We start from the raw sequence: 14,739 nt of genomic DNA on the forward strand, positions 1-14,739 counted from the left end.
TGATAAGGGCTGAGAGGAGTAGGCACGATGAGGAGAGAGGACGCAAAGGAAGGTCTAAAACTGCTAAAAAATGTAACAGACAAAGTCCAGGGCTATTGGTATTTTTATCCCTCCATGTCTAATATTAAATGCTTCGGGTCTAATGATTGAGCTTCTTCAGCCAGTATAGCATATTTTTTTTCACTCATTCAGCAAGCCCTTATTGAACTCTTAGTATGTGCCAAGTCCTGTGCCAAGTACTTTTCATCATTTAATTCTTATCTAGACCTTTAAACAAATGACCCAGGTACTATGGTTAGCTTGCCTTGTACAGATGAAGGATCTAATTCTCGAGTAAGTTAATGGCCCAGAATCACCCAGGCAATGTTACTTATCACCAACATCATCAGAATGGATGGCTACCATGTATGAGCACCTACTATGTGCCAGGCACTATGAAGTGAAGTGTTAGTCTTTTAGTCATGTCTGACTCTTTGAGACCCCATGGACTGTAGCCCACCAGGGTCCTCTGTCCATGGAGTTCACCAGGCAAGAATACTGGAGTGGGTTGCCATTTCCTTCTCTAGGGGATCTTTGCAACCAGGGATGAGACTCGGGTCTCCTGCATTGGAGACAGATTCTTTACATCTAAGCCACCAGGGAAGCCAGGCACTATTTACTAAGAGTTTTATATACATTTTCCTTAATCACCCCACTCCACTATGAGACAGTGATTTACACAGGAGGAAAGCAGGCACAGAGAGGGAAATTTCCCCAGCTTTTAGGCAACAGCAAAGGACTTCTATCCAAAAGTGTCCAACTCCTGGCTCTTAAGCCTAAATTATGCTGCTCCCACAATTTAGTGACCAAGCTTCAGAAGTCAGACCAGGCTTGATGCCCTAAATAGGCAATATATTAAAGATACATCAATTAAAGATGTTCACCTGTCTTGGCCTGTTTCTCAGTACCTGAGATTGCTACATCCTACAAGTAAATAATGTGATAAGCTGGAAACCTACTCTAATCTAATTTGCTTTAAAAAAAATCTGTTTTTAACTACTATTTCAGGCATGTGCCCATTATTATCCAAAAATCCATGGCAGAAGAGAATTATGGGAAGACGAAAGAGAAGGCAAGAAAAGGGCACCTGCTGGTTGCCACGGTGAAATGTTCCCAGGAAGCAGAAGACAGTCATTAGCATTCAATTTAATGATGTGTTTAGCCTCATCCATAACTGGAAGTGTGTTTACTGTTTCATACTTTCTTTGTAAGAGAGCGCCACAAATCTCATTCTCCATATTGAGAGCAAGTTAATGGTTCAAATTATACATCCACTCACACTGTTCATCAACCAAAGGATAGGGCAATCAGAGTTACCCAGTTACCCCAGGCTGTGCAAGTGTATACCTCAAACCCTGGTTCCCAATGGTTATCAATGATCCGGAACTGCTAGGGATACGGCCTAGAGCACCATCCCACTGAAACTGAAACAGGGTCACTTCAAAGCCCCAGGGACATTTCAGCCCAATACTTTCCACTGAAATGGCACTTTACAGGCTGTTTATCTACCCAACCCCCTGCAGTGTTATCAAGCTCCATTGCCCACACACTGCAAATGGGGATACTGAGATAAAGGTACACCACCTGCAATGTGAATCAGTCCCTTCCAAGGAGGGAGTAGAAAGGTTCCTAACCACGAGGAATTTGCTAAACCCTTCCTGACCTTATGCTGCTCCAGTGGTCCTCAAGCCTGGAACCCTATCAGAGCCACCTGGGAAGTTCCACCTCCATCCAAGATCAAGAGCATCAAAGTTTTGGGGGGTCTGACCAGGTGCCTCCATTTCATGAATGCTCCCCAGGCGATTCAGGTGGGCAGCAGGGAATAAAAAGCATGGCTCCCATTCCTCTCTGGTCTCTCAATGCCCCTGACTTACACATCTGGCATTTTATTCCCTTTGCCAAATAGACATCTTCATCAAGCCAGAGTTCCCAGGAGACAGTGTTGTTCGGTGCTAAGCAGACAGCCCCTGAGGCCCAGCTGGCCTGGGTCTGAATCCCAGCTCTGCACTAACTGGCTGTGGACAAGTCACTTAAACATACGGTGCTGCAGTCATTCTACCTGCATATCCAGAATGGGGATAGTGGCTGCCTTTGAGGACTGTTGAGAGCGTAAAGTTCCAGCACACTTAGTGTTCAATAAATGACATAGGTAAACATGATTTAAACCATTTCCAATGTAAGAGGGGAGGGGCCCTGTCCTGGACCAGTGGGTTTCCACTGTAGGCAAGCAGAGCAATGCCTAATTTTATATTCTCAAAACACAATTTTAGCACATAGTGGGAAATGGATTTTCCCCTTGATTAGTTAGGGACAGGCCAGATAGCAGCAACAAGGACCTCAGACTGTGTATTTCAAGATGAACAGCTCTGAACAACCCTGCTTGTTCCCTTTTCCAGTCCCAAAAGTACTGAGGTTGGGTATTCAAAATACGCAGGTGTAAACCAGGGCGGGGCAGAAAAAAACAGAAATGAAAAATCAACAATCATCTGGCTTGGGGCAACACAGATAGATTGAGATCATTGCAATGACTTTCCAGTTTCCACATAGGCTTATAGGTTCTTCACAGACATTAAAAAATATGCATTGAGTGCTTGCTGTATACCAGAGCCAAATGGTTTCCTTGCACACTTTTCTCATTCTCACAGCAGACGCCGAAAATAGATGCTATTTTAAGTAAGCCACCAAGGCTCAAAGAGGTTATATGATTTATCCAGGGTTACACAGTAAGTGGCAAAATTAGGACCTAAAATCTATAAACCCCAATTTTAACCAATATACTGTACCCCCTCCCAGGTTTCTGTTAGGAAGAATAAATACATGATCATCTCATGACAAGTGAGTTGCAAAGGCTTACCTGCAACCAGGCACCATCACCAAATCCAACTCAACAGCCTGTCACCTGCCTCGCCACACTACCTGCTCCTTTGTTCACTGAAGGGCCTTTGGGAAATAATAACAGCACATCTGCACAGAGGCCTTGGAGTCCCAGGGAAATATCACATGATCTGAAGACCCCCACATTCAATCCTGGTGTTAGTTCATGAAGCAGTATCTCAACCTTTGCTTGCCAAACTCTTCAAAGCTAGTTCCCACCTCCGATTGCATCCTCTCCTCCAAACAATCCTGTAAGTAGCTGTGTTCCCAGTATTCCCAATAGAAAAGACAAACTCAAGAAGGAATGAAAACTAGTGCTAGAAAAGAATCTAGTTGTTCTCCCTCTCTCCATTTTTTGCCTCTGTTGTACATCTTTATGGAGGTAATATCATCTATTGTAAGAATGGCAAATAGACAACATATGTACTACTAGATATCCCATCTGACCCCCTGCAGACAGTACTAATTGATCTCAGCACTCTTCCTACTAAGTCAGGAAACTGCTTCAAAATTCTTCTAGCTAAGGGCTCCTAGAAGCAACTGCCAATCAAATAATGTTGGTACTGCAGATAAAGCACGTTTTATTCTCAGTATAGTGGTTAAGAGCCTATACTTTATTAAACCCATATTAGAATCCCAGCTCTGACTGTGTGACCAGGAACATGTTACTTACCCAATCTGAGCCTTATCAGTAAAATAAAGACTGTCACACTTCCTTGAGAGAACTATCATTAAGAGAACATGAGAAATGCCTGTACATCTCCAGGCTCCTTGTCTGGTACACAGAGGGTCCTTGATAAATGGTATATATCCATCCCATTCCTTAACAAACATTTTTGAGCATTACCATGTACAACTCCACCAGCAACTGGAACCATAGGAATGAACAAGTTAGAAAATGTTATTAATGTCATGTCACATGCTAGTGGAGAGGGCAGGGGTTTTTGTAAATAATTATTTATCAAATAATTATTTGTGATAAATGGAATAAAAGATAGGGCTGAGTGATGAGATAAAGAACATCAGGATGGGGTGGGTGGGAACATGGGGGAGTCTCAGACACTACAGAAAGTTTCATCCCTCTCAAGTGCCAGCCCTTGAATCCCTGGCAGAGGAAAAAACAAGTGGAAATGGAACCAAGTGGTGTTTTGAAGCACTGGGATGGTAAAGGAAGCAGATTATTCAGAGCGCCTCTCCCCGCTGACCCTCTCCTGTTTGACTGGCTCTAGTCCCAGGATGAGAGAAATAGAACACTCAGTGCTATAGTCATGTACTCTGACGAGGCCCCTTTTAAGTCCTGGCTAATCTGTTGCAATCAGCCTGCAATCTGTAGCACAGACCCAGGTACCCCAGCAAATCAGCCCCACACCCCTGGGAACCCATCCTGGCACACGACCCCCTTCCTCTCTCATGCCCCTCCCCCTTCCCTGCTCCCACCTCCACAAGTTCCTCTCTCCACATTCTCCTCTCTCCTCCTCCACTTCCCCATGCCTATGAGTACAGAGCCCACTGAAGCCAGGGGTGGGACTCTTCAGCCCCCTAGACAAATACTCGCTGCAGGACTGGATTTCATTCCCATGTATGGGCCCAACAGCAGGAGATACAGATAAGCATCAATGCCCATGAAAGGGACATAGAGAGGTATAGGCCTGGGGGCCACTGAAGAGTGACCCTAAAGATACATGTGCATTCAAAGGAAGGCATAACCAGATAATAATCACCTGTGTGTGGATGGTGCTTCACAAATCATTTTCATAGTATCTCTTCCAGAAACCTTGAGAGGCTTTAAGCTGAGGCTTTAAGAAGCTTAACAGTACCGAATTTTGCTCAGGGCAGCTCAGTTGGCCAGTGGAAAAGCCAGGACTAAAACCTGTTTTGTTTTGTTTTTTAAATAATCTCTTCCCCAAGACACACACACACACACACACTCAAAATCCAGAGTTTTCTCCCTCTGCATCAGTCAGGGTTCTCAAGGAATTAGTTCCCATGATTGTGGAGGCTGGTAGATCCAAAATGTCTAGGGCAAGCCAGTAGGCTGGAAATTTAGGTAAGGGCTGATGTTACAGTCTTGACTTTGAAATCCATAAGGTAAGCTATCTGGTTGGAAACAGGAAGGATTTCTATGTTACAGTCTTGAGGCAGAATTCCTTCTTCTCTGAAGATGTGGTACATATACAAAATGGAATATTAGTCATAAAAAGAAATGAAACTGAGTCATTTGTAGTGATATGGATGAACCTAGAATCTGTCATACAGAGTGAAATAAGTCAGAAAAACAAATATCATATATTAATGCATATGTATGGAATCTAGAAAAATGGTACTGATGAACCTATTTGCAAGGCAGGAATAGAGATGCAGAGAATGGACTTGTGGACACAGTGGAGGGAAAGAGAAAGTGGGATGAATTGAGAGAGTAGCATTGACATATATACTCTACCATAGGGACGTATATACTCTACCATAGGGACGTATATACTCTACCATAGGGACATATATACACTATTTTATACCCTAGCTTTGTGTAAAATAGATAGCTACTGGGAAGCTGTTGTATATAGCACACAGAGCTCAGCGTGGTGCTCTGTGATGACCTAGAGGGATGGGATGTGGCGGGGGCGGGGGGGAGGGAGGCTCTAGAGGGAGGGGATATATGTATACACATAGCTGATGCATGTTGTTCAGCAAAAATTAACACAACATTGTAAAGCAACTGTACTCAAATATAAAGATTCTATTTTTAAAAAAGAATTCCTTCTCTGAAAATCTTCGACTGAATAGATGAGGCTCACCCACATTATAGAGGGTAGTTTGCTTTCCTTGGGGTTCCCTGGTGGTGCAATGGTAAGATGGTAAAGAATGGTAAAGAATCTGCCTACAATGAGGGAGATCTGGGTTCGATCCCTGGATTGGGAAGATGCCCTGGAGAAGGGAAGAGCTCCCCACTCCAGTATTCTGGCCTAGAGAATTCCACGGTCAGTGGAGCCTGGCAGGCTACAGTCCATGGGGTCACAAAGAGTCAGACATGACTGCTTTCCTTGAAGTCAACTAATTGTAAATATCACATCTACAAAATACTTTCACAGCAACAACACTTAGACTAGTGTTTGACCAAAAAACTGGGCACCATAGCCTGGTGCCCAAATCTACCACATAAAATCCACCACCACATCCTCCTTAGATCATTTTCATGAATCATTTCACTTAATCTTCACAATAACCTATGAGGGGACTGCTTTCCGTTTTACAGATGAGGAAACCAAAGAGACATCTCTTTATTTCAAAGAGATAAAGTCATTTACCAGGTCTCTCACATAGCTCAGGTAGCTAAGCCAGGAGACCACCTCCCATTACAGAGACTTCTCAGGGTCTCAATTTATCCCTAAAGAAGGCAGCAGTTTATACCTAAGGTATGATAACTAAAAATCATCAGACCTGTGTTTGGCATAGACATATCAGAAATTTATACACAATGTAGTGAAGTGATCCTAAAAGGCATTCAAGCAATGCTTCAGTTATTTATAGATGTCTCTTTGGGCCTTCTTCAAGTCACTGAAGCAATACACAGAGACTGTCTGGAAGAATACACACAAAACCTGGAAGGAAAACTGGCTGGCCAGGGGACAAGGAAGCGAAACTGACTTTTTAACACTCATCCTATTGTGCCCTTTGAAATTTGAACTATGTGAATGGGTTGGTTACTCAATTAACAAAATTAAAATAAATAAGTAAAAAAAAAAAATTTAAATGAGCCTACCAGGACCCTGTCAGTCTCATGACCGCATAACTGCAACTTTGCTCAAGACACAGAAAAAAGGATGAGGAAGGCAGCCGTGCTTGCCAAGGTGTTTATGAACACTTAGCTCTCAATGACTCTGGCTTCTTCCAAAAGTCAGAAATGTTCTCAAAAACTGAGGATTTGCCATAGGTAGAGGTATTCAAAGAATTTATTTCAGGCTCTAAAAACAATTCCAAGAGGAGTCTGAAAATCCTTTTGAGCAAAAGCAGTATCATCAGAGAAAGTATATATCACTCTCAAGGTGACACTTTAAAGGAAAAGAATTCACTGGGCAGTAAAATTCAAGTTCCATCCTTTTTCTTTTCTTTTTTTCCTTCCTTATTTTTTAAATCTGTTAAACTACAGTCTTCAAAGTACTTGATCAAGTACCACATGAAAGAATTAGACCAAAAATTCCAAAATCAAATCCCTTCCAAGTTTAGGCAGGAAGTATAAACAAACATTTGAAGCTCTCAGGAAGTATGATAACAGGGATTTGTGGAGACCACAGGGTAAAGACCCTGCCTGCCCACCTGGAGCACCCAACTGTACTCAAAGTAGTATGCTGAGCAATGATCTCATCTCCGATCAGATTTGCCCATTGCTGTTGTTGACTCTTTGTGACCCCATGGACTGCAGCACTCCAGTCCTCCCTGTCCCTCATCATCTCCCAGAGTTCACCTAAGTTCATGTTCATTGAATTGGTGATACCAGCCAATCATCTCATCTTCTGCTGCCCTCTTCTCCTTTTGCCTTCAATCTTTTCTAGCATCAGGGTCTTTTCCAATGAGTCAGCTGTTCGCATCAGTGGCCAAAGTATTGGAGCTTCAGCTTCAGCATCAGCCCTTCCAAAGAGTATTCAGGGTTGATTTCCCTTAGGATTGACTGGTTTGGTCTCCTTGCTATCCAAGGGACTTTCATTTGCCAATAGTCTATCACTTTACCTCTGCTGAACTAAGAATTTCTCTTTAAGAACAAGCAAGAACTGAAGACAGCAGAGAGTTATAAGGAGGAAGGTTTCAGATCACCAAAAGGACTAATATTATTTTCAAAAGAGAGAGAGAGAGAGATAGCAGGCCCAGTATGACTCAGGAAATTCAAACAAGGGCTCTGGGATAAGCTGAAGTGTAGGAGGGGGAGGGAGATGGGAAGTAGGTTCCGGAGGGAGGGTCATGGGTGTATCTATGGCTGATTCTTATTCATGTATGACAGAAAACCACAAAATTCTGTAAAGCAGTTATCATTCAATTAAAATTTTTTTAAAAAAATAAATAAAATAAAAAGGCTTGAACCCACCTTACTGAACATTGGGTGAAATCTACATGAGTAGTTGGGGGCCAAGAAATGCTAAAAGGCAAAATGGTTGTCTGAGGAGGCCTTACAAACAGCTGTGAAAAGAAGAGAAGTGAAAGGCAAAGGATAAAAGGAAAGATATGCCCATTTGAAGGCAGAATTCCAAAGAATAGCAAGGAGAGATAAGAAAGCCTTCCTCAGGGATCAATGCAAAGAAATAGAGGAAAACAATAGAATGGGAAAGACTAGAGATCTCTTCAAGAAAATTAGAGATACCAAGGGAACATTTCATGCAAAGATGGGCTCGATAAAGGACAGAAATGGTATGGACTTAACAGAAGCAGAAGATATTAAGAAGAGGTGGCAAGAAGACACAGAAGAACTATACAAAAAACATCGTCACAACCGAGATAATCACAATGGTGTGATCACTCACCTAGGGCCAGACATCCTGGAATGTGAAGTCAAGTGGGCCTTAGGAAGAATCACTACAAACAAAGCTAGTGGAGGTGATGGAATTCCAGTTGAGCTCTTTCAAATCCTGAAAGATGATGCTGTAAAAGCGCTACACTCAATATGCCAGCAAATCAGGAAAACTCAGCAGTGGCCACAGGACTGAAAAAGGTCAGTTTTCATTCCAATCCCAAAGAAAGGCAATGCCAAAGAATGCTCAAACTACCGCACAATTGCAGTCATCTCACACACTAGCAAAGTAATGTTCAAAATCCTCCAGGCCAGGCTTCAACAGTATATGAACAGTGAACTTCCAGATGTTAAAGCTAGATTTAGACAAGGCAGAGGAGCCAGAGATCAATTGTCAACATCCGTTGGATCATAGAAAAAGGAAGAGAGTTCCAGAAAAACATCTGCTCTGATTTATTGACTACGCCAAAGCCTTTGACTGTGTGGATCACAATAAACTGTAGAAAATTCTTCAAGAAATGGGAATACCAGACCACCTGACCTGCCTCCTGAGAAATCTGTATGCAGGTTAAGAAGCAACAGTCAGAAATGAACATGAAACAACAGACTGGTTCCAAATTGGGAAAGGAGTACATCAAGGCTGTATACTGTCACCCTGCTTATTTAACTTCTATGCAGAAGACATCACGAGAAATGCTGCACTGGATGAAGCACAAGTTGGAATCAAGATTGCCGGGAGAAATATCAATAACCTCAGATATGCAGATGACACCACTCTTACGGCAGAAAGTGAAGAAGAACTAAAGAGCCTCTTGATGCAAGTGAAAGAGGAGAGTGGAAAAAGTTGGCTTAAAGCTCAACATTCAGAAAACTAAGATCATGGCATCTGGTCCCATCACTTCATGGGAAATAGATGGGGAAACAGTGGAAACAGTCACAGACTTTATTTGGGGGGCTCCAAAATCACTTCAGATGGTGACTGCAGCTATGAAATTAGAAGACACTTGCTCCTTAGAAGAAAAGTTATGACCAACCTAGACAGCATATTAAAAAGCAGAGACATTACTTTACTGACAAATGTCCATCTAGTCAAGGCTATAGTTTCTCCAGTAGTCATGTATGGATGTGAGAGTTGGACTATAAAGAAAGCTGAGCACCAAAGAATTAATGTTTTTGAACTGTGGTGTTGGAGAAGACTCTTGAGAGTCCCTTGGACAGTGAGGAGATCCAACCAGTCCATCCTAAAGGAAATCAGTCTCAAATATCCATTGGAAGGACTGATGCAGAAACTGAAACACCAATACTTTGGCCACCTGATGCAAAGAGCTGACTCACTTGGAAAGACCCTGATGGTGGGAAAGATTGAAGATGGGAGGAGAAGGGGACGACTGAGCATGAGATGGTTGGATGGCACAACCAACTCAATGGACATGAGTTTGAGTAAACTCGGGGAGTTGGTGATGGACAGGGAGGCCTGGCGTGCTGCAGTCCATGGGGCTGCAAAAAGTCAGATATGACTGAGCGACTGAACTGAGTTGGGGGCCCAGCTGAATGTGGGTTATGGGTACTTCTACAAAGTTATATATAAATTCAACTTTTGTAAATAAAAATAATAAATTCAACTTTTCATTTATATATTAAAAAAGAGAGAGTGACAGCAGGCCCAAAATGGAGTCACTTGTGCTAAGCCCAAGTCACCAAATCGAGACACAATACTGAAGTTAATTACAGTTTCAACCTCTTCCAGGAGTGGAATCTTAAACCAGTCAACTTGAAACACCAGTGAGTTAATCTGTCTGAGAGACCTATGCTGTCGCTTAAAGGAAGGTGATCTTGCTACAAGCAATCTACTCTTTGCTAGTAACTTTCTTGTCTTGTCCCCTTCTGCCTATAAAGGTCTTTTCATTTTGTACAGTTCTTCACTGCTCCTTTCTATTTGTTCTATGGGATGCTGCTCAATTTATGAATCATCAAATAAAGCTAATAAGGAATTAACATTTATTCAGTTGAATTTTGTTTTTTTTAACCTAAGCTAATAATGGGAGACAGTCAACATGAAATGATTAGCAACAAGAAGAATGAGTTTCCTCTTGTTTGGAGGTATTCAAGGGCATTGGTTTCATTCTGGCTATTTGTTTTTGTTGTTCAGTTACTCAGTCATGTCCAGCTCTTTCCATCCCCATGGACTGTAGCACTCCAGACGTCCCTGTCTTTTACTATTGCCAGGAGTTTGCTCAAACTCAAATCCATTGAGTCCATGATGCCATCTAACCATCTCATCCTCTGTCACCCCTTCTCCTCCTGCCCTCAATCTTTCCCAGAATCAGAGTCTTTTCCAATGAGTAAAGGTAGTCAAACTATTGGAGCTTCAGCTTCAGCATCAGTCCTTCCGGTGAATATTCAACACTGATTTCCTTTAGGATTGACTGGTTAGATCTCCCTGTTGTCCAAGGGACTCTCAAAGGTCTTCTCCAACATCACAGTGCAAAACCATCAATTCTTTGGCACTCAGCCTTGCTTACGGTCCAACTCTCACATTCGCACATGACTACTGGAAAAACCATAGCTTTGACTCTACTGACCTTTGTTAGCAAAGTGATGTCTCCACTTTTGAATATGCTGTCTAGGTTTGTCCTAACTTTTCTTCTGAGGAAAAAGCATCTCTAATTTCATGGCTATAGTCACAAGCTGCAGTGATTTTGAAGCCCAAGAAAATGAAGTCTGTCACTGTTTTCATTGTTTCCCCACTTATTTGCCATGAAGTGATAGGACTGGATGCCATGATCTTAGTTTTCCAAATGTTGAGTTTTAAGCCAGCTTTTTCACTCTCCCTTTTCACCTTCATCAAGAGGCTCTTTTGTTCTTCTTTGCTTTCTGCCATTAGGGTGGTATCATCTGCATACCTGAGGTTATTGATATTTCTCCCAGAAATCTTGATTCCAGCTTGACATTTAGCTGTAGGAGATTCCAGCATTTGATGATTGTGTGGAAGTGATCTCGAAATTTTTCTCCTACCTAGAGATTTGATGGGTATGTAACTGATGAAGGACAGACTCAGGGGGAACATTCAAATCGAACCAATGTTATATGTACAGCCCTTCCTCTTTCTTCCTTTGTACCCCTCTATTTTGAACAATCAAAAGTGTTCCACAGCATAGATTTCTTCTTCACATCTTTTGTTGTTATTAAGTCACTAAGTTGTGTCCAACACTTTTATGACCCCATAGACTGGGGCCACCAGACTCCTCTGTCCATGGGATTCCCCAGGCAAGAATATTGGATAGGTTGCCATTTCCTTCTCCAGGTAATCTTCCCAACCTAGGGATCAAAGCCCTGTATCTTGCATTGGCAGGAAGATTCTTTACCATTGAGCCACCAGGGAAGCCCTTCACATTTGTTAAAGATGTTCTTCTTAAAATAAAAGATTTCTTTTCTTTCTTCTTTCTTACTTTCCTCCTTGAAATTTCTCTCTAGTCCTTCCTTCCTTTTTTCTTCTTCTTTCTTTCCTTTTCTTTTTTCCTCCCTCCCTTTCTTCCTTCCTGCCTTGATATTTCTCTCTGTCCCTCTCCTCTCCCTCTCTTCTCTTTTCTTTCTTTCTCTCTTTCTCATAATCTCTCCCACACACATCTATTCCTCTGCTAATAGCCTCCTAAATTTCTTTAGGAAACCATTCTCAGTCACATGATTCTGATCAGTCTCTACTTCCTACTTAAGGATTGGATCATGCAATCCAGGCCTGTCCAATCATTGTAATTTTACCCTCAGGAACCACAGTGATTGATTCAGGGATGGCACATGATATAAGATGGTACAATCAGAGTGACTCAGAGACCAGTATGGTAGTTCGGGAGGGAAAAAACCCTCTTTCCACTAGACTTAGACAAGGAAGATGTACATGTAGAGATGCTGACAGCCACTTTGCCACCATACTGAGCCTAAAAATGAAGAATACCTGGAAGACAGAGGATGTAAGAGATGAAGAGAGATTGGGTCTAGAGCTGCCAGATCAAACTTTCTCTGGATTTTTCTATGTAAGATAATATCCTATTTTGGTAAAGTCATCTTGAGTTTTGTTTTCTGTCATTTATCACCAAAATAGTTCTAATGAATATATGTGCCAGTAATAATGTGTTCCTTTGGATTTAAGAGTTGAGATTCTAAATCTGCCATAATCCCCATGAAAATGAAAACACTTGGGGAAGGAGAATGATAGAAAGGGGAGAATTTGGGAATTATAATGATGGTAGGGGCTTCAAGAATTTCCTTTTAGATAACTCCAATGACTTTCAAGTTTTATTTCAACAACAAAATGCTCTTTCAGAGAATATCATGCACAGAATCCTAGATAGATAGCTCATTCCACTCTGGTTATACAAGTGCAATGGGAGTACCACTGGGTCTTTCCACATGCTGTTTCTACTACCTAAAGACTTTTCCTACCCACCATTTTCCCCCACTCACCCTAAGCCAGTTTGGTAAATAAATTATCACATCTGAATAATTCAGATTAAATGTCACATCCCTTGAGATGACTTCTCTGAAGTGTGAGGATGGGTGCACTGCTCAAGTGCTCCCACATCATCCTTTATGTCCCACTATGGTAAATAGAATGAGTTGCACAATGAGTTGCAATTGCTCACATCTTTATCTGCTTGCCCACCTGGAAATTGGTTCTGAGAGTACAGATCAGTCTTATACACTTCTGTGTATGACATACATCATGCTCAGAAGGATTTGGTAAGTGGATGAGTGAATAAATGGATGAATGAGATCATGTGCCCCCAGGAAGCATTGAAAGGGAAAGTGTTAGTCACTCAGTCATGTCCAACTCTTTGCGACTCCATGGACTGTAGCCCAACAGGCTCCTCTGTCCATGGGATTTTCTAGGCAAGAATATTGGAGTGGGTAGCTATTCCTTTCTCCAGGGGATCTTCCTGATTTGGAATTGAACTTAAGTCTCATGCATGGCAGGCAGATTCTTTATGGTCTGAGCCATCAGGGAAGCCAGGAAGAAGTAGCTACCTGCTTCTTCAGATCAAAGCTCATGGTTTAAGCTTAGCTCAGAGGCTGAGCTACAGAAGTCATAATTGGGAGCAGTGTTTCCTACTTGCCCACAAACTGTCCTTCCCTACTCTGTTTTTAACAATTCTACTTGGATACTTCATTTCTTTGAGTTAAAGGATAGAAGTCTCTTTTAAGCATAAGCATCCTTTGGAAGAGTGACGTCAAATCCCCATTAAGACATAAGCTCCAGAAAAGCAGGGATTTTTTGCCTCTATTTTGTACACTTAATAGTGTCTGCCCATAATGGAGGCTCTATAAATCTTTGTTTAGGGGCTTCTTTGATGGGTCGGTGGTTGAGACTTAGCCTTTGCATGCAGGGCGAATGGGTTCGATCACTGGTCAGAGAACTAAGATCCTGCCTGATGCATGATGCAGCCAAAAATAAAAAATAAATAAATACTTCAAAGATTGGCACAATAAAGGACAGAAACAGTCTGAACCTAATAGAAGCAGAAGATACTAAGAAGAGGTGGCAAGAATATACAGAAGAGCTGTACAAAAAAGATCTTAATGACCCGGATAACCAAAATGGTGTGATCACTCACCTAGAGCCAGACTTTCTGGAATGTGAAGTCAAGTGGGCCTTAGGAAGCATCACTACAAACAAAGCTAGTGGAGGTGATGGAATTCCAGTTGAGCTATTTCAAATCCTAAAAGATGATGCTGTGCAAGTGCTGTACTCAATATGCCAGCAACTTTGGAAAACTCAGTAGTGGCCACAAGACTGGAAAAGAAAGGCAATCCAAAGAATGTTCACACTGTCGTAAATTGTACTCATATCACATACTAGCAAAGTAATGCTCAAAATTCTCCAAGTGAGGCTTCAACAGTATGTGAACCAAGAACTTCCAGATGTTCAAGCTAGATTTAGAAAAGGCAGAGGAACCAGAGATCAAATTGCCAACATCCGCTGAATCATAGAAAAAGCAAGAGTTTCAAAAAAATCTACTTCTGCTTTATCAACTATGCCAAAGTCTTTGACTATGTGGATCACAACAAACTGTGGAAAATTCTGAGAGATGGGGATATCAGACCACCTGACCTGCCTCCAGAGAAATCTGTATGCAGGTCAAGAAGCAACAGTTAGAACTGGACATGGAACATTGGACTGGTTCAAAATTGAGAAAGGAGTATGTCAAGGCTGTATGTTGTCACCCTGCTTATTTAGCTTATACGCAGAGTACATCATGTGGAAATGCCAGACTAGAATGAAGCAGATTGCCAGGAGAAATACCAATTATCTCAGACATGCAGATGACATCACCCTT

The sequence above is a fragment of the Oryx dammah genome, unplaced genomic scaffold (genome assembly GCF_014754425.2).
Source record: "Oryx dammah isolate SB20612 unplaced genomic scaffold, SCBI_Odam_1.1 HiC_scaffold_5, whole genome shotgun sequence".
Taxonomy (NCBI): Eukaryota; Metazoa; Chordata; class Mammalia; order Artiodactyla; family Bovidae; genus Oryx; species Oryx dammah.